The following is a 21,124-nucleotide window of genomic DNA, read 5'->3' as shown; positions in this document are numbered from 1 at the left end:
CAGATCATGTCTCCTTTCGGCATATTATGTTCTTGAGTTTCTGTCTAATGACATTTCCTCTTTTCCTTCTCAGCAAGGAAGAGCATATCCTCTGGAGTCTCACTCCATGCAACTGTGTTAAATCCAGCTGAGGCTTTCCTCTCTGACTGCGCTGCGATCACTCACATTATCCGTATGTGGGAGAGTTGTGCTGGGATAACTTTACTGCTGACAGTGGTGTTTTGTTTCCATGGCAACAGCTCGGACCAGTTCCCTGAGCCACTGAGGAGGTGAGGTGAGTCGCCGCATGCAGCAGATGGTCAGGAAGAGGAAACTGCTAAATAGGCCAGAAAAATGGCCAGAGAGAGGGACACTTATCAATGGATGAAAGGGTGAAATGATGAATGAATAAAAGACTTGCAGGCATCTTCAAAGAAAAAAAGTGTTACTAAATAAAAAGCTCTATCTGACACAACATTTAAGAAAATTGAGGGGATATTGTATAGTACGTCCTCCCCCATTTATAGATGCAAAGAATTTAATAAAAAGACATAATTAGGAGTGTGTACTTAAGAGCTTTAGGAACGAGCCAGAGACTATAATCTCCTGAAGCACTTAGTATGACAAAACCAGATATAATTTTAAGTTGTTTGATGGGTTTGTAGAAAAAAAATCTAAATAAAAGTTTAATGCAAAGTATTAATATGGTCATGTGAAAAAGATAGGACATCCTTCCATATCAGGACATAAAAATTATCTAATGTATTCAATTCAATTCATCATTATTTCTATAGTGGTTTTACAATGTGTCAAAGCAGATGGACATAGAAGTTCTAGTAAATTGAAACTGTCAGTCTACTTTTCAGAGTTGAAGTTGAGTTTAGTTCAGTGTGCTTAATTTCACTGCTGAAAGTCCAAATACTGAAGAGCAAATCCATTGATGCACAGCTCCACTAGTCCCAAACCAAGCAGGCCAATGTAAACAGTGGCGAGGAACAAACTTCACCAATTGACAAAAGTAAAAAAAAAAAAAAAAAACCTCGGGAGAAACCAGGCTCAGTTGGGCATGACCATTTCTCCTCTGTTTAAAAATGAAGGAAATCAGTGGATGTCCATCTTGGGGAACTGCAGGTGTGAGTAAGTAACCGGAGGGTGTTCAGGCTGGCCCATGAGATCAGTGCGGAGACTCTTCTGTCACTGTGGTCTTTCAGGAATCAGTTCATGCTCTCAGCTCCTCTATGCCCATCACAGCATCAGCTCAGGATATGGCCTGGTCCAGGATTTTGGATACCTTAGCATAATTTCTTCACAGGTCTCGGATTACATCGACGGCTCTGCATAACCTCTAGAGGCCTCTGAATGAGCATCCCCAGGTGAAAAAGGAGAATTTAAAAAAATATTAGCATAGATGCTGTTCACAGTGTATTTAAATGAGATGCAAAAATGAAGTGTTAAAAATTAAATTAGTAGTTACTTAAACAGACACAAAAACAAAAAGCATATGAAGCACAGGGTGTTTCCTAACAAATTGTCAGGTGTATTAAGACAGGAAGAGTTTGTCCTACAGGTGGTTTGTCAAGCCCACTCACCTGTGTGGAGCACACTCATGTAATTATAAAAAACATACATACACACACACACACACACACACACACACACACACACACACACACACACACACACACACACACACACACACACACACACACACACACACACACACACACACACACACACACACACACACACACAGTACACATACATAAAATAATAATTCACAATTGGTCATTATTAATAATAATTGACAAATAAAATAGTCAAGAGACAAAGAACAGAAACTTGAAAAAGAGATAAGATTGAGAAAAAATAGAACAGGTAATTATAATGACAAACATTTTGGATTAAATACAGTAAAAATATTATGCTCTGCAAATTGTACATGTAGCATTTACTGTGTGTATACAGAGAAAGATTCAGTTAGGTCATTCAAGCTGGTGTAGCCGAAGATCTCTCAGATTGGTTGAATTTTATACACAGCATAATGAGTAATTTAGTTTATTCTGCACGAATTCGACAATTAAACAGATATATTAAAAATCTGTTCAATTAAGCCAAACAGATGTGTTCAAAAACGTGTATATTACAAAAAACAGATCTGTCCGTAAAGATTTATCATTAAACATTCGCCCTTAAAAAAAAAAAAAAAGGAATATTTTTTTTTACTTCCTTAACCCAAATGTTGCACTCTATTGATTTGATTGTTGTCATTTGAAATTACTGCAATCTCGTGTAAACGACATGCTACGGGGAGGGGAAGTTGTTCCGATAAAAGATATGAGGTGACATATTTGTTAATCAGATTCATCTGTGCAGAAGCGCAATACTGAAGATATTTGACATTTTAACACAAGGGGAGAAACAAATGTATATATAGAAACTCTGCTTTCAGTTTTAAAGGGAAAGATTATCCAAAAATGAAAATATCATGTCATTATTTAACCCTTCACTTGTTCCAATCCAGTTTGAGGTTATACATTTGTTGAACACAAGCAAATGGATTTGAATAGCTATCTTTTCCCTAACATTCTTCAAAACTTCCTGTTTTGTGGTCAACATAAGAAAGAAACTGATAAAAAGAACTATTGATTGTGAGTAGTTTTTTTTTTTGATGATCTTCACTTTTGGGTGAACTATAACTTAAACTTTACCTTTTATGTTTTCATCACAGATATCGATAAAACCGACGATTTATAACAAATCCATCACCAAACAAATTTAACATATTTAAGAAGCATGCTTAAAGCATGTTAAGTAGTTAATTTCCAAAAGTCATCAACAAAACTGAGGTCACATTCTTGCTGAGAGGAAATGCAGTGGGTTAGTTACCATGACACTATTGCCACATCTGTGTCTTGAGCAAGACAGCATGCAACAGAAGGAAGAGCGAGATGGAGAGAAAACGTAATGGTTATAGCTGAACTGGCAGAACGCCACTTCATATCGCTCGTAATCAGTTGTGTGCCTTTGTGGTGACCTCAGTAGCCCACACTCAGGCTGGCACAGAGCATGCTCAATCTCAATTCATCACTCCAGGTAGAATTGATCGCCACAAGCCACCAGGTTAATGTATGGTCTGTAAGCTCAGAGAGGCTTTCCTATACAACTGGCTCTGGTCCAGCTAGGCCAAACAAACACACACACACACACACACACACACGCACACATACAAACACACACTGATTGTCAAGTGCTTAGCAGAGAGATAAATAACAGACAGGACCTTTTATCATGACATGAGGATCCACAGAAGGTATGCGAGATGGAATGCTGGAAATGTGTGATGGAATTCAGTGCATTTGGTTAATTATTTTACATGTTTTTTTTTTTTTTATCTTCTTCTGTCATGCAGGCTCAAACTAATTTCACTATGATCTTTTTTTTTACTTTTGGAGGAAGAAGTGGACACAAAACACAGCAAAACTGCATTAAGACAAAAGGGGTTATTTAAAAGGATAGTTTATTTAAAATTGTTGAGAATTCTTCCATTATTTGCTCACCCTCCACTTGTTCGAAACATTGTGTAAGTTTTTTACTTCTGCAAAAAAAAAAAAAAAGGAAAAGAAGATATTTTGAAGAATGCTAGAAACTGGTGGCGATGCAGTTGCGCAGAAGTAGTGCTGTCGCCTCACAGCAAGAAGGTTGTTCTCTCTGTGTTTGCGTGGGTTTCCTCTGTGTGCTCGGTTTTCCCCCACAGTCCAAAGACATGTGGTAAAGGTGAATTGGGTAAGCTAAATTGTCCATAGTGTATGAGTGGATGTTTCCCAGAGATGGGCTGCGGCTGGAAGGCTATCCGCTGTGTAAAAACGTGCTGGATAAGTTGGCGGTTTAGTATTAGTATTGCTTATGTTTTGTGTTTGTTTCTCAAAAATATCTTTGGTGTCATTTTTTTGAGTAAACTATCCTTTTAACCAACATAACATATTTTTGTAATCAACAAAATAATGAAAACGATGATGGTTTGAGCTTCTGAATGAATTTTGAGTAAAATATTCTATTCAATAATGCACTGTAAAACCCAACAGTCAACTTAATCAAATGAAATGAGTGTAGTTAACTCAAAATTTTCTGAAAGTTATTTCTGCTAATTTAAAAAGAGTTTTGAACTCAGTGTTGAAGGTAATAAGTTTATTAAATTCCTCATTGCTTCAACTTAAATTGAGTAAGTTCACAGTACTCATTAGGATTTTTTTTTAAGCAATGGGTTTCCTAATAATTAACTGCCTTAACATAGGATTTTACAGAACTCAGTTGGTTTTTTGTATTTATTTGGTTTTACTCTCATCAAATTGCCATTTTACTTAAATAGATTTAAGTGCACAGTACTCATTAGGATTAGTTTTTTTAACTTAAATGGTTTGTTGCAATCAGTTTCCTCAAATGGTTTTAGTTACCTTAACTTGTAGGGTTTTACCAGAAATATTGTATGCACACTGCTTATTGAAAATCCAATAAAAACAGTAATATGTTAAATATCTGTACAATAAAATAAATAATTGTTAAAAAATTTAAACAGTTTTTAGTTTTATAAATAATTTGTTTATGCTGATTTGGTCTGAAACAATATTAACTTCTACCCACTTTTTGAAAACTGTGAAAAATATCTAATATTTATATTTACATTACCTGACAAAAGTCTGGTCAATCCAAGTTTTAGGAACAGCAAATAATAAATTGACTTCTAGTTGATCATTTGGTATCAGAAGTGGCTTACATGAGAGGCAAAGCCCTCTAGATTATATGGATTTTCCCATAATGAAATATGATCATGCCTTAATTTTTAATTATTTTATTTGGACAGTAAAGTCTGACTTTGCTTAGTCTAAAGTCCTGTCACTTAACAGAAATAATGTACAGTTTAGAATATAAAGTCATGCTGCAGTGGGAAAAAGATTTATTATTGTGTTTGACTCACATGAGCTTGGAGGACTGCATCCATACCTCTCTCTGCAATGACTCAAATCACTTATTAATAAAGTCATCTGGAATAGCAAAGAAAGCATTCTTGCAGGACTCCCAAAGTTCATCAAGATTCTTTAGATTCATTTTCAATGCCTTCTCCTTCATCTTACCCCAGACATGCTCAATAATGTTCATGTCCAATAGATCTTCTGCAGTATTTTAATGATCGGTATGAAGTTAAACAAATGATTCATCTTAAAAATCTACCTTCTGCCACTTTTCCAAACGATCAAATCAAATCAAATCAATTATTTGTTGCTCTTACAACCTGCGATCAACGACAAGACATTTGTCAGGTAGTGTATATGTTACAAATGTTTACTAGTGTCAACGTGTATACCCGAGCCAAATATATTTATATATAATATATATATATAAATATATTTATATATTTATACAAATATATTTATATATAATATATATAATTTTCTGATAAATAATAACATCAGTACACATTTTTGCAATGTAAATTAAAGGGATAGTTCACCCAGGCCTGGGTCATCATTTACTCCCCTTTAATTGTCTCAAACCTGTTAAGAGTTTCTTTTTTCTGTCGAACACAAGTTGGAAACCAGCAACCACTGGCTCCAATAGTATCTGTATTTCTTACCATGGAGGTCAATGGTTACAGGTTTCTAACATTTTCAAACATCTCTTTCAGGAGCACTGGAGTCATGCGAATGCCTTCAATGGTACGGGGCTTGTAAATCACTTTTAAAAAAAATCTAAAATTGACTGCAAACTGCATACACGCATATTAATTTACATGACCTGAATAAGAGGCCATCTGCTTAGAAGAAGCTCCTCTTTTGTAGTGTGTCAAATATAAATCTGTTTCTGTGTTTAAGGTCAGGTGGCGGGGGAAGCTGAAACTGACCGTGTCTGTCCTGAGACACTTTAGGAGACGTCTTAGTATTGGACTCATCTCTGACCCTGTGAACACCCGTCTGTCACCATGGAGAGGTGAGGAATCAATGCACTCTACCTTTCTCTCTCTCTCTGGAATAATTGATTAGCTGATCGACGACTTGCAAAAATAGAAACGGTCTTTATGCGGCTCGTTCAGACCAACCTATTCTTCACATCTATGTTAACACCCAGCATTGCAGGTTTTTTTTGAGACATTTATAAATAGGCAGGTCATAGAAGGCGTTACTTTTATGTTTGGTTCTGAAGAATGATGCTTCCTGTTCACACTTACATGCTACCTTCTGTCTTTTTGAAATTAAGCTGTTAATAAAGCACTTCAGCTGAATTAGAAATAGCATTATTACACTGTAAAAATGCTGTTAATTAACTCTTTTTAATATTTTGTGTTTATTTTTCTTCTTCTTTTTTTTTGCTTGTTTTAATTGGTTTATTGGACCTTGGTCTCAGCTGTTACAGCTTTTGATTAGTTGTTTGAAACAATATATTGTTTAAGAAATAAAGCATAGAAATAAATCTGAACAGTATCACAAAACTACTATACAGGCAAGGAAATACAGATGTTTCTTAAATATCTTGAATATCTGACTTCTTGCTGTGCTTCACACACTATCCAACAGATGGCGCAAGGAACAAACTGTAGTAAAACATGTCCAGATCGGACAGCGTTTGATGCCAATTAATCTGATAGTTAAACAAATAATGGCTTATTTATATTAGAATATAACTTTAAAATGTAGAATTTTACACTAATATTTAAATACAACCTATATTTTTGTGTGGCACATAAAGCTATTGGTGATAAAGAGGTCAGCACTTTGATTTATTTAGTCTTATTAAAAGTTTATGAAATGGAAATAAGGATTTTATTGCTAAAACAAAGGTAATTTTTTCTTACAGTTTTATAACTGTCTTCTATTTGAAGGTTTATTTAATATACAGATTTAAGGATTTTGGGGCCCTAAACAATTCCAGCCAGAGGGCCCAAAAGATCTAAAATGCATTTTTTGTATTTAAATTTTTTGTACTTAAAAGAAACAAAGTTTATTTTTTTAGGCTTAATTTTATAACTGTTTTTTTTCTTATATCATTCTATCTGATTTTCTACATTTTATCTTAATGCAAATAAAAATAACACGTAAAGCACCTTGTAAAACTTATGAAACTATTTGTTTTCTTAAACTGAATTCACAACTTAACATAATAAATTAACTATTTATTTTTTGTAAATTTACATTATTTTTTTATCCTAACTTTTATCCTGCTTACACATTTTTTAAGCTGGCCAGTAGTATCGGTGTCTAATAAATATGTCAATAAAAGTCACCTTATTAAATTAAGTTAAATTGTCAAATGTTGTATGATCAGAGATCAAGTTATAATGCAGTTCAAAAGCATAATGAAAAGCAGACAGGAATCACACTGTTTGTTATGAATATTTTTACCATGTGCTTACTATAGTTTTTTTCTTCTTCTATACGTTAACATGCTAGTCAAAATTAATTAAAAAATTAAGAGTTTAAATGCAAAAACCTTGAAGTGCCATCTGAAATTTTCATCTAAAACTGGGGCCCGGGGGTCAAAGTTGGCCTGTTGGAACCTTTAATTTGACCCACCATCCCATCTGAGAACAGAGGGAGAATTTTTGGGAAGGGTTGGGATTAATGCCTTTAATACAAATTGTTATTTCTAATTGAACAAACCTGAATAAAACTGGTTTATTTTATTGTTAAGCTACAAAAAAGCTAATGTTTTAATTAAATGTTGTAAATTAATTAAATTTCTATTTTTTAAATGAACATACTTTTGCTCAGCGGATAGAGCACAATTAAGAAGTCCTCAGTGAGCAAATGCTTGGCTAGTGTATTTGGCATTAAATTCCATTGTATTATAAATGGAATTATGTTTTCATAATAATAGGACCATTATAAAATATATATTATGCATTAGTTAATATGATTAAAGTTATGTTTTCTAGTTATTTTGAATAAACAAGAAAATCATCCAGCAACTTTGTAATACAGTTGAATAAACATATCTTTGGCACACTGTCCTCAATCAAGTTTGGTTTTTGGCCTTTCATAAGAAAAAGTTTGATCAGCCTCCTATGTTTATGATCAGTTATTGCCCATTAAAAGCAATGACATCAATATGTTCTATACCATACAAAGTAAAATACTAAAATACACACAGGGGCCTGCAAATGCAAAAAAAAAAAAAAAAAAAAATGTCAGATGGCACTCTTCAAATATGTATTTCTTATACACTGTCAAAAATGGGGTACAAATCCACAGAGTTGAACCAAGGCAAGCATTTATAGTTACAAAGCATAAAACATTTCTTTATAAAAATGTTCATAATATGATGTGTTTATATAGGCTACACTGTAAGCAGGCCTGTAGGCAGCCTAGTGAAAGGGGTGGGGTTTTTTTTCTCAAAAACTGGACTTTCTGTTTTATTATGACATTTAAATATTGCATTTAGTGACATTTTAAGCAGTATTTTTGCTGGATTAGCTTTTTGGATGGTCATAAAAACCACACTTTTTGATGCATTAAAACATTTCCTAAAGATTTAAAATAAGGAAATTTGAAAGAATACTCATTTAAAAAAAAAACAAATTTATTAAATCATATAACATTAGAAAAAATAGGAATCTGTTAAAGTTTTAAATTAAAAACTATAGTCGGTTGACATTTATTAGACAAATAACAAAACGGCCAGCATGTTCAAGTGTCCTCAGTCAGAATTAGGCTTTCAATAAAAAAATATTTAAAACATAATAATAATAATAATAATAATAATAATAATAATAATAATAATAATAATAATGTAGCTCTTCATATTTTTTTACAAACCTCTTTTATAAAAATTATTTTATAAAATATTCTCTGTTTAAAAACAATAGAGGAACGAAAGAAGACTTCTCTTTCGTCAAATTATAAAATTAAAGTATTTGTTAGCATTGGACAAAACTCATTAGCTAAAGTCACGTTGAAGCAACAGCCAAGAGAGGAATCCGCTTGGTTTTAAAGGCTTTTCTAGGGATTATTTTCACTATTTATGTTAGCATAGCAGCCAAAATAGGACAAATGAGCACATGTATAGACCTTTGTCAGAGAGGGGTGGGTCTTAGCTACCGGCATGGTAAGGGATTTATTTTGAAATGTGAGTGTTTATTTGTACTTGCAGTGTGTGAAAACTGTAACTTGTCAACAGGGGGCAGTATTTAACTTTAAAAAAAAACAAAAAAAAAAAAAAAACACAAACAGGAGGCTCACTTCTTTTGCTCATTCTTCATTTCTATATGTCTGTGTATACTTGTGAACAAAATATTGTAGAACAAAATAGATAGATAATACATAATGGTTATTACTATTTCATTTCAATATTTCAATATTTATGCATTTTTTAATTAAAGACACTAACCCATTAGGAAAAAAGCGATGCAGCTTAGGTTATCAGGAGAAACATTAACTAATGTGACACGCAGAAACAGTTTATTTTACTATTATTGCAAAATGGCAAGAATGAACTGCCTGTAAATCTCCATCAGTTTGTCTCTCTCGCTGAGCAGATGGTCCATCCATAGGGGCGAATCCATCATGCTGACTTCTCTCTGTCCCTTCTCTGACTCCTACCAGTCACTCTTTTCATCTTGTTCTGCGTTTATTCACATTTGTTGTTACTCTCTCCAGTATCTCCTACCAATTTAATTCCCTTTAAGCGTCACACAGCTTTCTGCTGCGCTTGCATTTTCGCCTTTCCCTCTCTCTCTCTCTCTGGAAGTGGATGGAGATATGGATGCAGTCCAGACAGTGAGTGCTCAGCGCTCTGCATTTCTGGTTAAATCACTGGTAATGTGATTCACAATCTATTTGACTTCAGCGGAGCGGAGGCAAGCAGGTGAGCTAAACCAGAGGAGACGTGAAATTACTCACTCCCCTCTCCATGGCAACGCTTCAAACCTGGCCTCCTATAATCTGCATTGTAATAACTACTGGATAAAACGAGAAAGGAAAAAAAAAAACATTCAGAGCACTATTGAGCTCGAGCACAGACAAAATAAGTGGTTTGAATGTTCTTCATTTCACTCTCTTTTTCTGTTAGTGACCTTTAGAAGATAAAGCGTGATGATGTTTGATCATAGCGTAGAATGACTTTTCAATGCAGTGTTACTTTTTTATATGCCACATTTGTTCTGATCCAGAAGCCTACTCTTTCACAGAAATGGCACTGAGCTAAATCTTTACTGAATCTTATTTTTGGATCTATTTTACAATCTGACTTTTTTTATTTACCAACGTCAACGGTAACAGACAGTTAGACAGACAGACAGCTAGACAGACAGACAGATGGATAGAATATAATGATCTAATGTCAATGTTGTGGTATTTAAAAAAAAAAAAAAAATATATATATATATATATATATATTTATATAAATATATATATAAATATATATTTATATAAATATATATATATATATATATATATATATATATATATATATATATATATATATATATATATATATATATATATATATATAAATATATGTTTAAAATTTGCCATGGTGTCACACCTTAGCCTGTCAATCATACTTTACAAAACAGTATTGTAGCTTCACCAATGTGTACACAATAATATTAATAATAACAGGCCACTTTATTAGGTTAACTGCTCGTTAACGCAAATTTCTTATCAAACTTTTACATGGAAGCAACTCAATGCATTTAGGCATGTAGACATGGTCAAGATGATCTGCTGCAGTTCTGCATCAGAATGGGAAAGAAAGGTGATTTAAGTAACTTTAACGTGGCATAGTTGTTGGTGCTAGATGGGCTGGTCTGAGTATTTCAGAAACTGCTGATCTACTGGGATTTTCACGCACAACCATCTCTAGGGTTTACACAGAATGATCTGAAAAAGAGAAAATATCCAGTGAGCGGCAGTTCTGTGAGCACAAATGCCTTGTTGATGCCAGAGGTCAGCAGAGAATGGCCAGACTGGTTCCAGATAATAGGAATTCACACAGGCTCACCAAATTGTACAATGGAATTTTAATTATACACTGAGGCGGATGGGCTAAAGCAGCAGAAGACCACACCGGGTGCCACTCCTGTCAGCGAAGAACAGGAAACTATGGCTAAAATTTGCACTGGCTCACCAAAATTGGACAATAGAAAACTGGGAAAATGCTGCCTGGTCTGATAAGTCTCGATTTCTGCAGCGATATTCCGATGGTAGGGTCAGAACAAATTAAGTTAACTTAATCATCTCACTTAAACAAATTCATGTTGATAGAACATAAAACAATTAAGTTATTCCCAAAAAAACGTTAAGAACTGTGTTGTATTAACGCATTTTAAATAAGTAGTTTTAACAAGCAGCAAACGCCTGAGTGCAGAAATCATCAGTCTAAACCTTTGAAACATATGAAATGATTCAACCAGCAGAAATAATTCATCATTTACTAGCTTTGATATATCAATAATTTCCTTATTGGCCCAATAGTGATAAACAGAAGTCACTAAAACATCATGCACACATGGAATTTAAATTTGGCGTGAACTATCCCTTTAACTCTGTCTTTCGAAAAACAATGAAAACAAAGTTGGCACACTAAGCATATTCACACAAAAAGTGCCATTTCGAGCAGCATGGCTATTCATCAGACTGAGTTGGACTGAGAAATAATGCGGTATGTGTGTTACACTTGTTTTCACATTCAGGTAATGAAAACCCACCCACTGGTCAAAAATGCAAAGCTGTGCAGTTTCCAAACAAATTCAAGTTCCTGAGGAATATGTGCTTAAATTGCTCACAGTACAATGCAGACTCATTGCACAAGCTCAACATTCATGACTGAACATGCCAATCATTCTGATCATCGCACTGATGACTCGGGCTCATCATCGCAAACACAAATCCAAAAATGAGATGTAGTGAAAGAGATAAAACAAAGGAGTGAAAAAAGAACAGGAAACAGCAGAAGAGAGGCGCAAATGATAACGCACAATACGATTGGGGGAGATTTTTTTTTGCTTCTGCATGGAGCGACAGATTTTTCTTGCACCCACACAGTGCTATGACTGATGACTTTTACAGTAACACAGTCTGCTGTGTCACCGCCACTAGCCTCTAACAAGACCCCCTGGGTGGACAGGAGAAGATCTTTCACTTGCTGTCGATGTTTCTGTGGGTCTTGGACACCACAAACACACACACACATACACACACCTGCTTTACCAGTGTTAACACTGGATCTCTGTGGAAAGGGCCTCAATAAACCATCCTACATGACAACAGATAGACAGATCCCTCCTGGAAACAAACAAACAAAAAACAATAGAAACCATCACAGAATTTGTACAGGTTTTGAAATTGTTTGAAATACTAATTATAATGTATTTTTTAAAAAGTGTATTGGTCTTTTTGACACGTTACAAACCAGTACAGCCATGTGAAAAAGTTAGAACACCCTATTCAATTTCAACTTTTCACATCAGGATATTGGAGTGGCATGGTGGCTCAGTGGTTAGCACTGTCACCTCACAGCAAGAGGGTTGCTGGTTTAAGTCCCAGCTGGGCTAGTTGGTATTTCTGTGTGGAGTTTGCATTGGTCGGAGTGGGCAGGGGTTCTCCGCTTTCCCAAACAGTCCAAAGACATGCACTATTGGTGAATTGAATAAACTAAATTGTCCATAGTCTATAAGTGTGAGTGTGTGAGTGTGTGTGTGTGTGTGTGTGTGTGTGTGTGTGTGTGTGTGTGTGTGTGTGTGTGTGTGTGTGTGTGTGTGTGTATGTGTGTGTGTGTGTGTGTGTTTACCAAAACTGGGTTGTGGCTGGGAAGGCCATTGCGTAAAACATATGCTGGAATAGTTGATGGTTCATTCCGCTGTGGCAACCTCTGAAATAGAAAGTAAGCTAAAGAAAAATGAATGAATAAATCTTTGGAAGGTCTTAAAATATGGGAAATAAAATCTCAGATGAACAACATACATTGCACCTTTAACACAAAGTCAGGAAATTAATCCTGCAAAAAAATCTGATCTGAGAGACTGACGGGTTATAGAAAATAATTACTTTAACTAATTAATGCTAAAAGTGGATCTATGGGGCATCATGGTGGCGCAGTGGGTAGCACGATCGCCTCACAGCAAGGTGTCAAACTTGCTGGTTCAAGCCCTGGCTGGGACAGTTGGCATTTCTGTTTGGAGTTTGCATGTTCCCGTGTTTGTGTAGGTTAGGTGCTCCGGTTTCCCCAACAGACCAAAGACATGCGGTATAGGTGAATTGAAAAAACTAAATTAGCCGTAGAGTATGTGTGTGAAAGCAAGAGTGTATAGGTGATGATGTATAGGTGTGGGTGGGGGCTGGAAGCGCATCCGCCTTGTAAAACACATGCTGGATAAGTTGGCGGTTCATTCCACTGTGGCAAACCCAGATTAATAAAGGAACTAAGCTGAAAAGAAAGTGAATAAATGAGTGGATCTATGGGCATTTGTATTATAAGTTGTTCTAAGGTTGTCACTCATGGTTTTTTTATGTTGCCTTTTTTTTTTTTGCTGACATGTCATGTAATGATGTTAATTCTGTAAAATCTTCCAAATTTTACATTTATGGAATAACCAGAGACATTGTCTAATACGGAATATTATGACATTCAAATAACTGAAAAAACCAAAAAATTTATTGAATTTACTCAATTTTATTTAAAGGTAAGTGGTTGCAAATAACTTATATGGGCTGAATCTCAACATCAAATTCAGTTTGATGGTATTACTTTATTTTGATGGTGCCTTAATACATTTTGTTGAATTTAAGTTACATTGCATCTACATGCCAACTAATTCTCAACAGATTATAAGTAGACTGTTAGGTTGGGGTTAAGGTTAGTGTAAGTTGACATGTACTTGCAAAGTTTTTTTTATAGTCAGTTAAATGTCTGTTGAAGGAGCAGTATCAGCAGATATTAAGCAGACAGTCTACTAATACTCAAATGAGAATTAATCATGTAATTGCAATCCAAATTTTAATCAACACACTGCGGAATAAGAACTATCAAAATAAAGTCTTTACCAGTTTGAGATCTAAATTTAATTTGATTCAAGAGGTGATAAAGCTTGTTTGGCATGCCGTCCTGGGAGAGAGCCCTGAGCTCATAAGATCCTCGAGCTCGGGGCCCCCTCCCATTTGCAGAGCGAGAGGGGAGTTTGAGTCCAGGTAGATCTCGAGATCCCCCGAGATCATACGTTAGCTTATGCAGGACCAGCCTTGTTAATCATAAGTATGTGATCCTATTGAATTTAGTTCATAAATACACTTATTTAAATTCAGAAAAAGTCTTTGGGATATTTTCAACTCCGAGCTTAAATTTGATCGCCAAATAAATGCGGTTGTCAAAATTAGTTTGTTTTTATCATAGATATATTGCCAAGTTGACGTCTGTTCTCTCTTTCAGTGACTTGGAGAAGGTTGTTCATGCCTTCATCTCTTCTTGTCTGGATTATTGCAACACATTGTATCTGTGCGTGAGTCAGGCCCCTCTCTCTCTTGTCTGCAGCTGGTCTACACTAAGCTGCCAGGCTTTTAGCAAGCACAGAAAAAGGAGCGCACATCACACCTGTACTGGTTTCCCTACACTGGTTACCGATCAAGTTTAGAATTCAGTACAAAATACTGTTGTATGTTTTTACTGTTGTATGTTCCATGGCCTGACCCCTGAGTATATTTCTGAGCTAATTAATATACTGTATACTAACCTGTGAGATATCTTCGCTCTAAGGATCAACTCTATTTGACAGTTCCGCGATCACGCTTGAAATGTCAAGGTGATAGAGCTTTCTCAGTAGCAGCTCCAAGACTTTGGGGTGATCTTCCAATCTTCTTAAGAACATCTCCTACTTTGGAGTCTTTTCATAGGTCACTGAAATCACACTTATTTTCTTTAGCTTTTAATAAGTGTTGTGAGTTTATGGATTTTGACTCCTTGTTTGTTTGCATGTATTATGTGTTTATATGTACAGCGCTTTGGTACCCATTGTGGTTGGTTAAAAGTGCTCTAGAAATAAATTGAGTTGCGTTCTAAAGGGTTAACAGCACTAACTTTGCATCTCTGATGAAAGATCTTCAGTAAACCATCCTACATGACAACAGATGGATAGATAATCTAACGGTGGCTGAAAAGGCAACATTATTAATGCTTCTCTGTGTTATCTCTTTATAGCATTTTATTTTTACAAGGCTTCTTTAGAGGAAAAAAGTGCACCACAGGCTGCGGTTGTACAATAAAGCCCAAAGAGCAGCATGTGATGTATAACACATTCTGGCATGTTATTGTTTCAGCTCACAATATCCGCAGAGAGGCTGGAAATGACTGCATGGCGAAAAACAGCATGGCGCTCTGGAGCACACGAGCTTAGAGGGACCTATGGTAATGCAGCTTTGTTTTCCATCTGAAACATATTAAAGGTAATATTTTTTTTGTTCACACACCTGCCGTTACCAGAACGTACGACATGCCTGGAGGAAACATAGTCTCCATAAACAGCAGACAGAGCTGTGTGTTTATTACTGACATTTCTGCTGCTGTTTTTCATCTTTTGTTTTATCATCAATGGATGGAGTGAAAGAGCACTGAATAAAATAGAAAAGCAAAAACAATTCTGGCAGTTCTCCACCGCTTTAATTTGACCTCCCACATAAAAAAAAGAAAAAAAAATAGTATAGTTACTTATAATAAATGTTTTTAAATCATACAATAGTAAAGCCAAATTTAGGCTACACTTAGTTAATGAATGCTACAGCGTGCTGTTGTATTAAATGTTGTGAAAACTTATAAATAGTATTTTAGATAGTACTTTAGTTTTTACTACAGAAATTGGTAGTAAAGTAGGAGCAAACAGTTTTTTTTTTTTATTTATAATGCTATATGGAACATAATATACACTTACCGGCCACTTTATTAGGTATACCTGTCCAACTGCTTGATAACGCAAATTTCTAATCAGCCAATCACATGGCAGCAACTCAAGGCATTTAGGCATGTAGACATGGTCAAGATGATCTGCTGCAGTTCAAACCGAGCATGGTTGTTGGTGCTAGATGGGCTGGTCAGAGTATTTCAGAAACTGCTTATCTACTGGGACTTTCACGCACAACCATCTCTAGCTTTAAAAAAAAGAGAAAAGATTCAGTGAGCGGCAGTTCTGTGAGCATAAATACCTTGTTGATGTCAGAGGAGAATGGCCAGACTGTTTTCAGCTGATAGAAAGACAACAGTAACTCATATAACTACTCATTACAATTGAGGCATGCAGAAGAGCATCTCTGAATGCACAACAATTCAAAACTTGAGGCAGATGGGCTACAGCAGCAGAAGACCACACCGGGTGCCACTCCTGTCAGATAAGAACAGGAAACTGAGGCTAAAATTTGCAAAGGCTCACCAAAATTAGACAATAGAAGATCGGAAAAACATTGCCTGGTATGATAAGTCTCGATTTCTGCTGCGACATTTTGATGGTAGGGTCAGAATTTGAAACAACATGAAAGCATGGATCCATCCTGCCTTGTATTAACGTTTCAGGCTGCTGGTGGTGGTTTATTGGTGTGGGGGATATTTTCTTGGCACACTTTGGGCCCATTAGTGCCAATTGAGCATTGCGTCAATGCCACAGCCTACCTGAGTGCTGTTGCTGACCATGTCCACTCTTTTATGACCACAGTGTACCTATCTTCTAATGGGTACCTCCAGCAGGATAATGCTTCATGTCATGGAGTGTGAATCATCTCAGACTTGACAATGAGTTCACTGTACTCAAATGGCCTCCACAGTCACCAGATCTCAATGCAATATAGTAACTTTGGGATATGTTAGAACTGGAGATTCGCATTATTGATGTGCATCTGACAAATCTGCAGTAACTGTGTGATGCTGTCATGTCAATATGGACCAAAATCTCTGAGGAATATTTCCAGCACCTTGTCGAATCCACAAAGGATTAAGACAGTTCTGAAGGCAAAAGGGGGTCTAGCCTGACACTAGTAATGTGTACCAAATAAAGTGGCTGGTGAGTTTATTATATATTACAACAACCCATTAAATCAAGTACTTTACTATAATATGTTTTAAAAACACTATAGTATATACTGCACTATAAATTACTATAGATAAATTACTTTAGATTTGTTTAATGTGGGCTTCTTCTGCAAATTTTTTTTATTTCATGTATAGTCGGTTGTTTGAAAAAGTTGTTTCAAAAGGGTCAAACTCATCATTGAAACATGTTTATAGCAATATATGAATTAAACCTACACCATACAGTTTATTTTAGACTTTCCACTAAAATACAAAACAGTCAATTTTAAAATAATATTTTTAAGGTAAAAATAATTCTGTTTCATTGGTTTAATTATTTCATTATCATTATTTTAATTCAGTTATATTTATATTTTACTATTCAATTTTAAATACACATGCAAGACATAATATTTTAATGGTATTTTTTAATATGACAATTGTACTTCATTGGATTTTTTAAAATCGAAAATGACCTTGATATGCAAAGACATTTTTTTATTGTCATTTCTTTTAATACATTTTTAGTGTGCTGTGCCTACCTCTGATATTCAGAGAAAATTTTGTATTACATATTTTGTTAAACTTATTTTTTTATTAAACTTTATTTATATTTCTTATAAACTTTATTAGTTAATTTATTCATTTGGCTTAGTCCATGATTTATCAGGGGTCGACACAGCGGAATGAACTACCCTCAAACACACTCAGCAATGAGGCATATGTTTTACACAGCAGATGACCTTCCAGCCACAATCCAGTTCTCTGTTGGGACTCAAACCAGTCACCTTCTTGCTTTGAGATGACACTACTACTCACTGATCTTTCGTGCCGACCCTACTTTTTTAGGTAAAAAAACTTTTTTAATAGAAAGCACTATTGATATTCAGCATCTTTGTCATAGCAAAATGAAATAACTAAGTAGCTCTCCTCATGTTCACAGTTTCCACTTTTCTATTTTGACTTTTTTTTTTTACACTGTTTTGCCAGGACAAATGCAGTGTTTGTGGCGCCAGTTGGAATCAAAACTAAAATGGAGAGAGAAGCACAGCAGCTTCGGTGTCATAATGGAGTGTAAGATTGTTTCGGACAAAAAGAGCAGTGGAGGAGGGGGAGAGAAGAGAAAGCGGCGGCAGAGGAGCAACAGATAGATGGTGGAGTTTGAGGGGAGGTTGCAGCCTTCTGTCAGGTACCGCGCAGTGTGTTCACTGATTGAGCTTCAGGCCCGCAAGGTCACACACAATAGGTTACTGTCAGATGAGTGGAAGTAATGCACACATGTGAGCCTGTGCAGCTGTAATAATGTAAATAAGATGCTCATCAGAGCGCTGGATTAGAAGCAGGAGGTGACAGGAGGAGGTGAGAGCGACTCGCAGTCTAATATTCAGAGACTGAATCAACGCCTAAAACTCAGCCATTAATTCTAACACTGACAGACACCACAGAAACAACTATGATAAGAGAGAGAGAGAGAAAGAGAGCGAGAAAGCAAAAATGAGGAAATAGGAGCTGATTATTTTGAAAATGCCACATTCAGCAGCTGACAAAGCACATTTACATTTCAACAGAATTTCGCAGGTAGTGTTATACCTAAAAAGGAAATGTGATTAGCTATAGTCTAACCCATTATTTCAGGGTTGTACAAACTCGGTCCTGGAGGGCCCATGTCCTACATATTTTAGTTCCAACCCCAATTAAACACACCTGAACCAGCTAATCAAGCTCTTACTAGATATACTAGAAACTTTCTGGCATGTGTGTTGAAGCAAGTTGGAGCTAAACTCAGCAGGAAACCGGCCCTCTAGGATTGAGTTTGTACACGCTGCCCTATCTTTTTGGTATATAAATAGCTCCAATCAAAAGTGCATTGGATTTATGTGTAAATCTGATACACCACATACAGTACAACATTTGCAAATAAAGCACCATTTCGAGTCAAAGACACTAAAATCGTAAGTTCCTGATAAACATGGTGCCAAATATTAAGAAGAAAAAACTATTTTTTTTCTTGTATAATAAATGAATTGCTGCTCAGAACACGCGCTCTCTCTTTGGGAGTACAGCTGTTCAACACTAAAAGTGCTTTCACACTTGGTTCAATTGCCTGGACCGAACTCAAGTTTAATTGTCCCCCTTTGCCACCTTCTTGGCTGGTTTGTGTTCATACCGTATTTATTCCTTCTGTACCCCGGTGTCGATTTGTCCTATCTTATCAGATTGTCCTACCTCCCATTCAAAAAGATGGTAGCATATTTTGATGACGCATTATGCTACCCATCAAATTTTGCTACCAGTGTAAATTTTAATGTAGAGTAGTGTAATTTGAAGCTGTATCGCCCTAATCCCTAACCCCAATCTCAGAACGATTCAAATACAATGTTGGTAGAATAATCTGATGGGTCAAATGTCAGGACACCAGTACACTTGTGTCATCAAGCTGCTGTTTTGTGTACAGATATTGCTACTGTAGGTGACGGCCACGAAAGCAAAGTGGCAAAATGAAGACATCTAGCCACTTGTGTCCATCTGCCGCAAAAAAAAAAACAAAAAAAAACATTAAAAACGTTGAGAACATCTGAACGCAATGTCTGCAATGTCAGTCATTTTTGGTGGGGACAAGCAGACATTATCACTGCTTGCACTGGCTCTTTTCGGTCCCTTTATGCCCTTCCAGCTGCAACTCATTTCTGGGAAACATTCATACACACTCATTTACATTCACACACTACGGACAATTTAGCCTACCCAATTCACCTGTACCACATGTCTTTGGACCGTGGGGGAAAGCGGAGCACCCGGAGGGAAACCTTGCGACCACAGGGAGAACATGCTAACTCCACACAGAAATGCCAAATGACCCAGCCGAGGCTCAAACCAGTAACCTTCTCGCTGTGAGAAGACATCACTACCTACTGCGCCACTGCATCACCCCCAAATGAACGTCAAACAAGCCCAGGTGCAGACCAAAAATTATAGTGTAAAAGCACCCTAAACCACCTTGATGCCAAACTTTGGCTTTTAGAAATGACCAAAAGGGATTTTAGGATGCTTTTACATCTGTGGTTCAGTTCATTTGGTGTGGAGCAAGCTCAGCAAATGATACATTGTAGAATTTTTCTGCCGTTTTTGTGTGCTTTTCACACCACACTGATTGCTTTATTCTGAACCAGTTAAAAAGAACTAAAAAGCAGTCATGTGACAAAATCCAGATCATTTATTGCCCAGATGTTATTTAAAGCATTTCCTAAACTGTTTCTAGATTCTCAAAATGTTGCTTTTTACTGTGGAAGGATGACTGCGCTGGCTGATTATGTCCCTGCTCATAGTATACTATAAGGTTTGTATACATTACTTTAGACAAACTATACATTTCGAGAATGAAGCGCGGCTGCAGCTGAAATACAATGTTTTGATGCATTGCAAATGGTGAAGGCGCAATGTAAGTCACTTCAGAAGGAGGCGTGAATTAATTCAGCTAAACTGCAACATGGTCATCTTCCGGAAATATTAACAACGATCCATCAGGTAAGGTTTTTCCCTCTCTCTCTCTGTTTAAAATTGTTGGTAAAACGCTGTCAACACATATTTTTCCTCCACACCCCATAAGATGGGACAGCGCATCGGACTACCGCAGCTGGTTTAGTCCAAAATGGCACAGTACTTTTTGTGATTGGGTCTGTCCAGATCATGTTCTCACCACAAACAAACTGCTCAAGGGGTTCATTTGAAAGCGTACTGAGACCACCTCTTCTTTTTTTTAGTCCACTATTAATGCGCACTCAAGTGCGATTGCTACATTCACACCTGCCCAAACAAACAGCACCAAGAGGGAAAATGATCTCTAATGTGATTCAGCCAAACTAAATACGGCAGGTTTAAAAACACCCTTAGAATGAACAAAAAACATCTAGGATGTTTTACAATGTGGTTGATCTGTTGATTTGATAAATTAATCTCAATCTCACCCAATTTTGTTATCACATGACTTTTTTTATGTGCATGCTATAATTCATCTAATGTGTTTCCATGTTAGTTTATGCACATTTTTCTTATAAAATAAAAACTCATTTGTATGCATAAGCTTTTTTTTTTTAAATTTCATCAGCATATTGGC

The 21,124-nt window shown here is 36.0% G+C and overlaps 1 long non-coding RNA gene across 11 annotated transcripts; it reads left to right on the top strand.

The window, feature by feature from the left end:
* Positions 1-69: 69 nt before the first annotated feature.
* On the top strand, positions 70-19,588 carry LOC147845645 (uncharacterized). 11 transcript variants are annotated; one of them, XR_015480918.1, is made up of 6 exons: positions 3,195-3,289; positions 5,660-5,690; positions 5,847-5,961; positions 15,276-15,363; positions 17,746-17,859; positions 18,001-19,543. It is a non-coding gene; the product is annotated as an uncharacterized LOC147845645 (long non-coding RNA). The 11 variants fall into 11 exon arrangements; XR_015480917.1 differs by lacking the exon at positions 3,195-3,289 and adding an exon at positions 3,537-3,677 and having other exon boundaries at positions 5,852-5,961; positions 17,749-17,859; positions 18,001-19,544; XR_015480926.1 differs by lacking the exon at positions 3,195-3,289 and adding an exon at positions 3,600-3,677.
* The last annotated feature ends 1,536 nt before the right edge of the window (positions 19,589-21,124 follow it).

This window comes from Danio rerio, chromosome 3, assembly GCF_052040795.2.
Source record: "Danio rerio strain M-AB ecotype USA chromosome 3, GRCz13ab, whole genome shotgun sequence".
Classification (NCBI taxonomy): domain Eukaryota; kingdom Metazoa; phylum Chordata; class Actinopteri; order Cypriniformes; family Danionidae; genus Danio; species Danio rerio.
The sequence above is the reverse complement of the archived record's forward strand: the minus strand, read 5'-3'. Positions and strand labels throughout refer to the sequence as shown.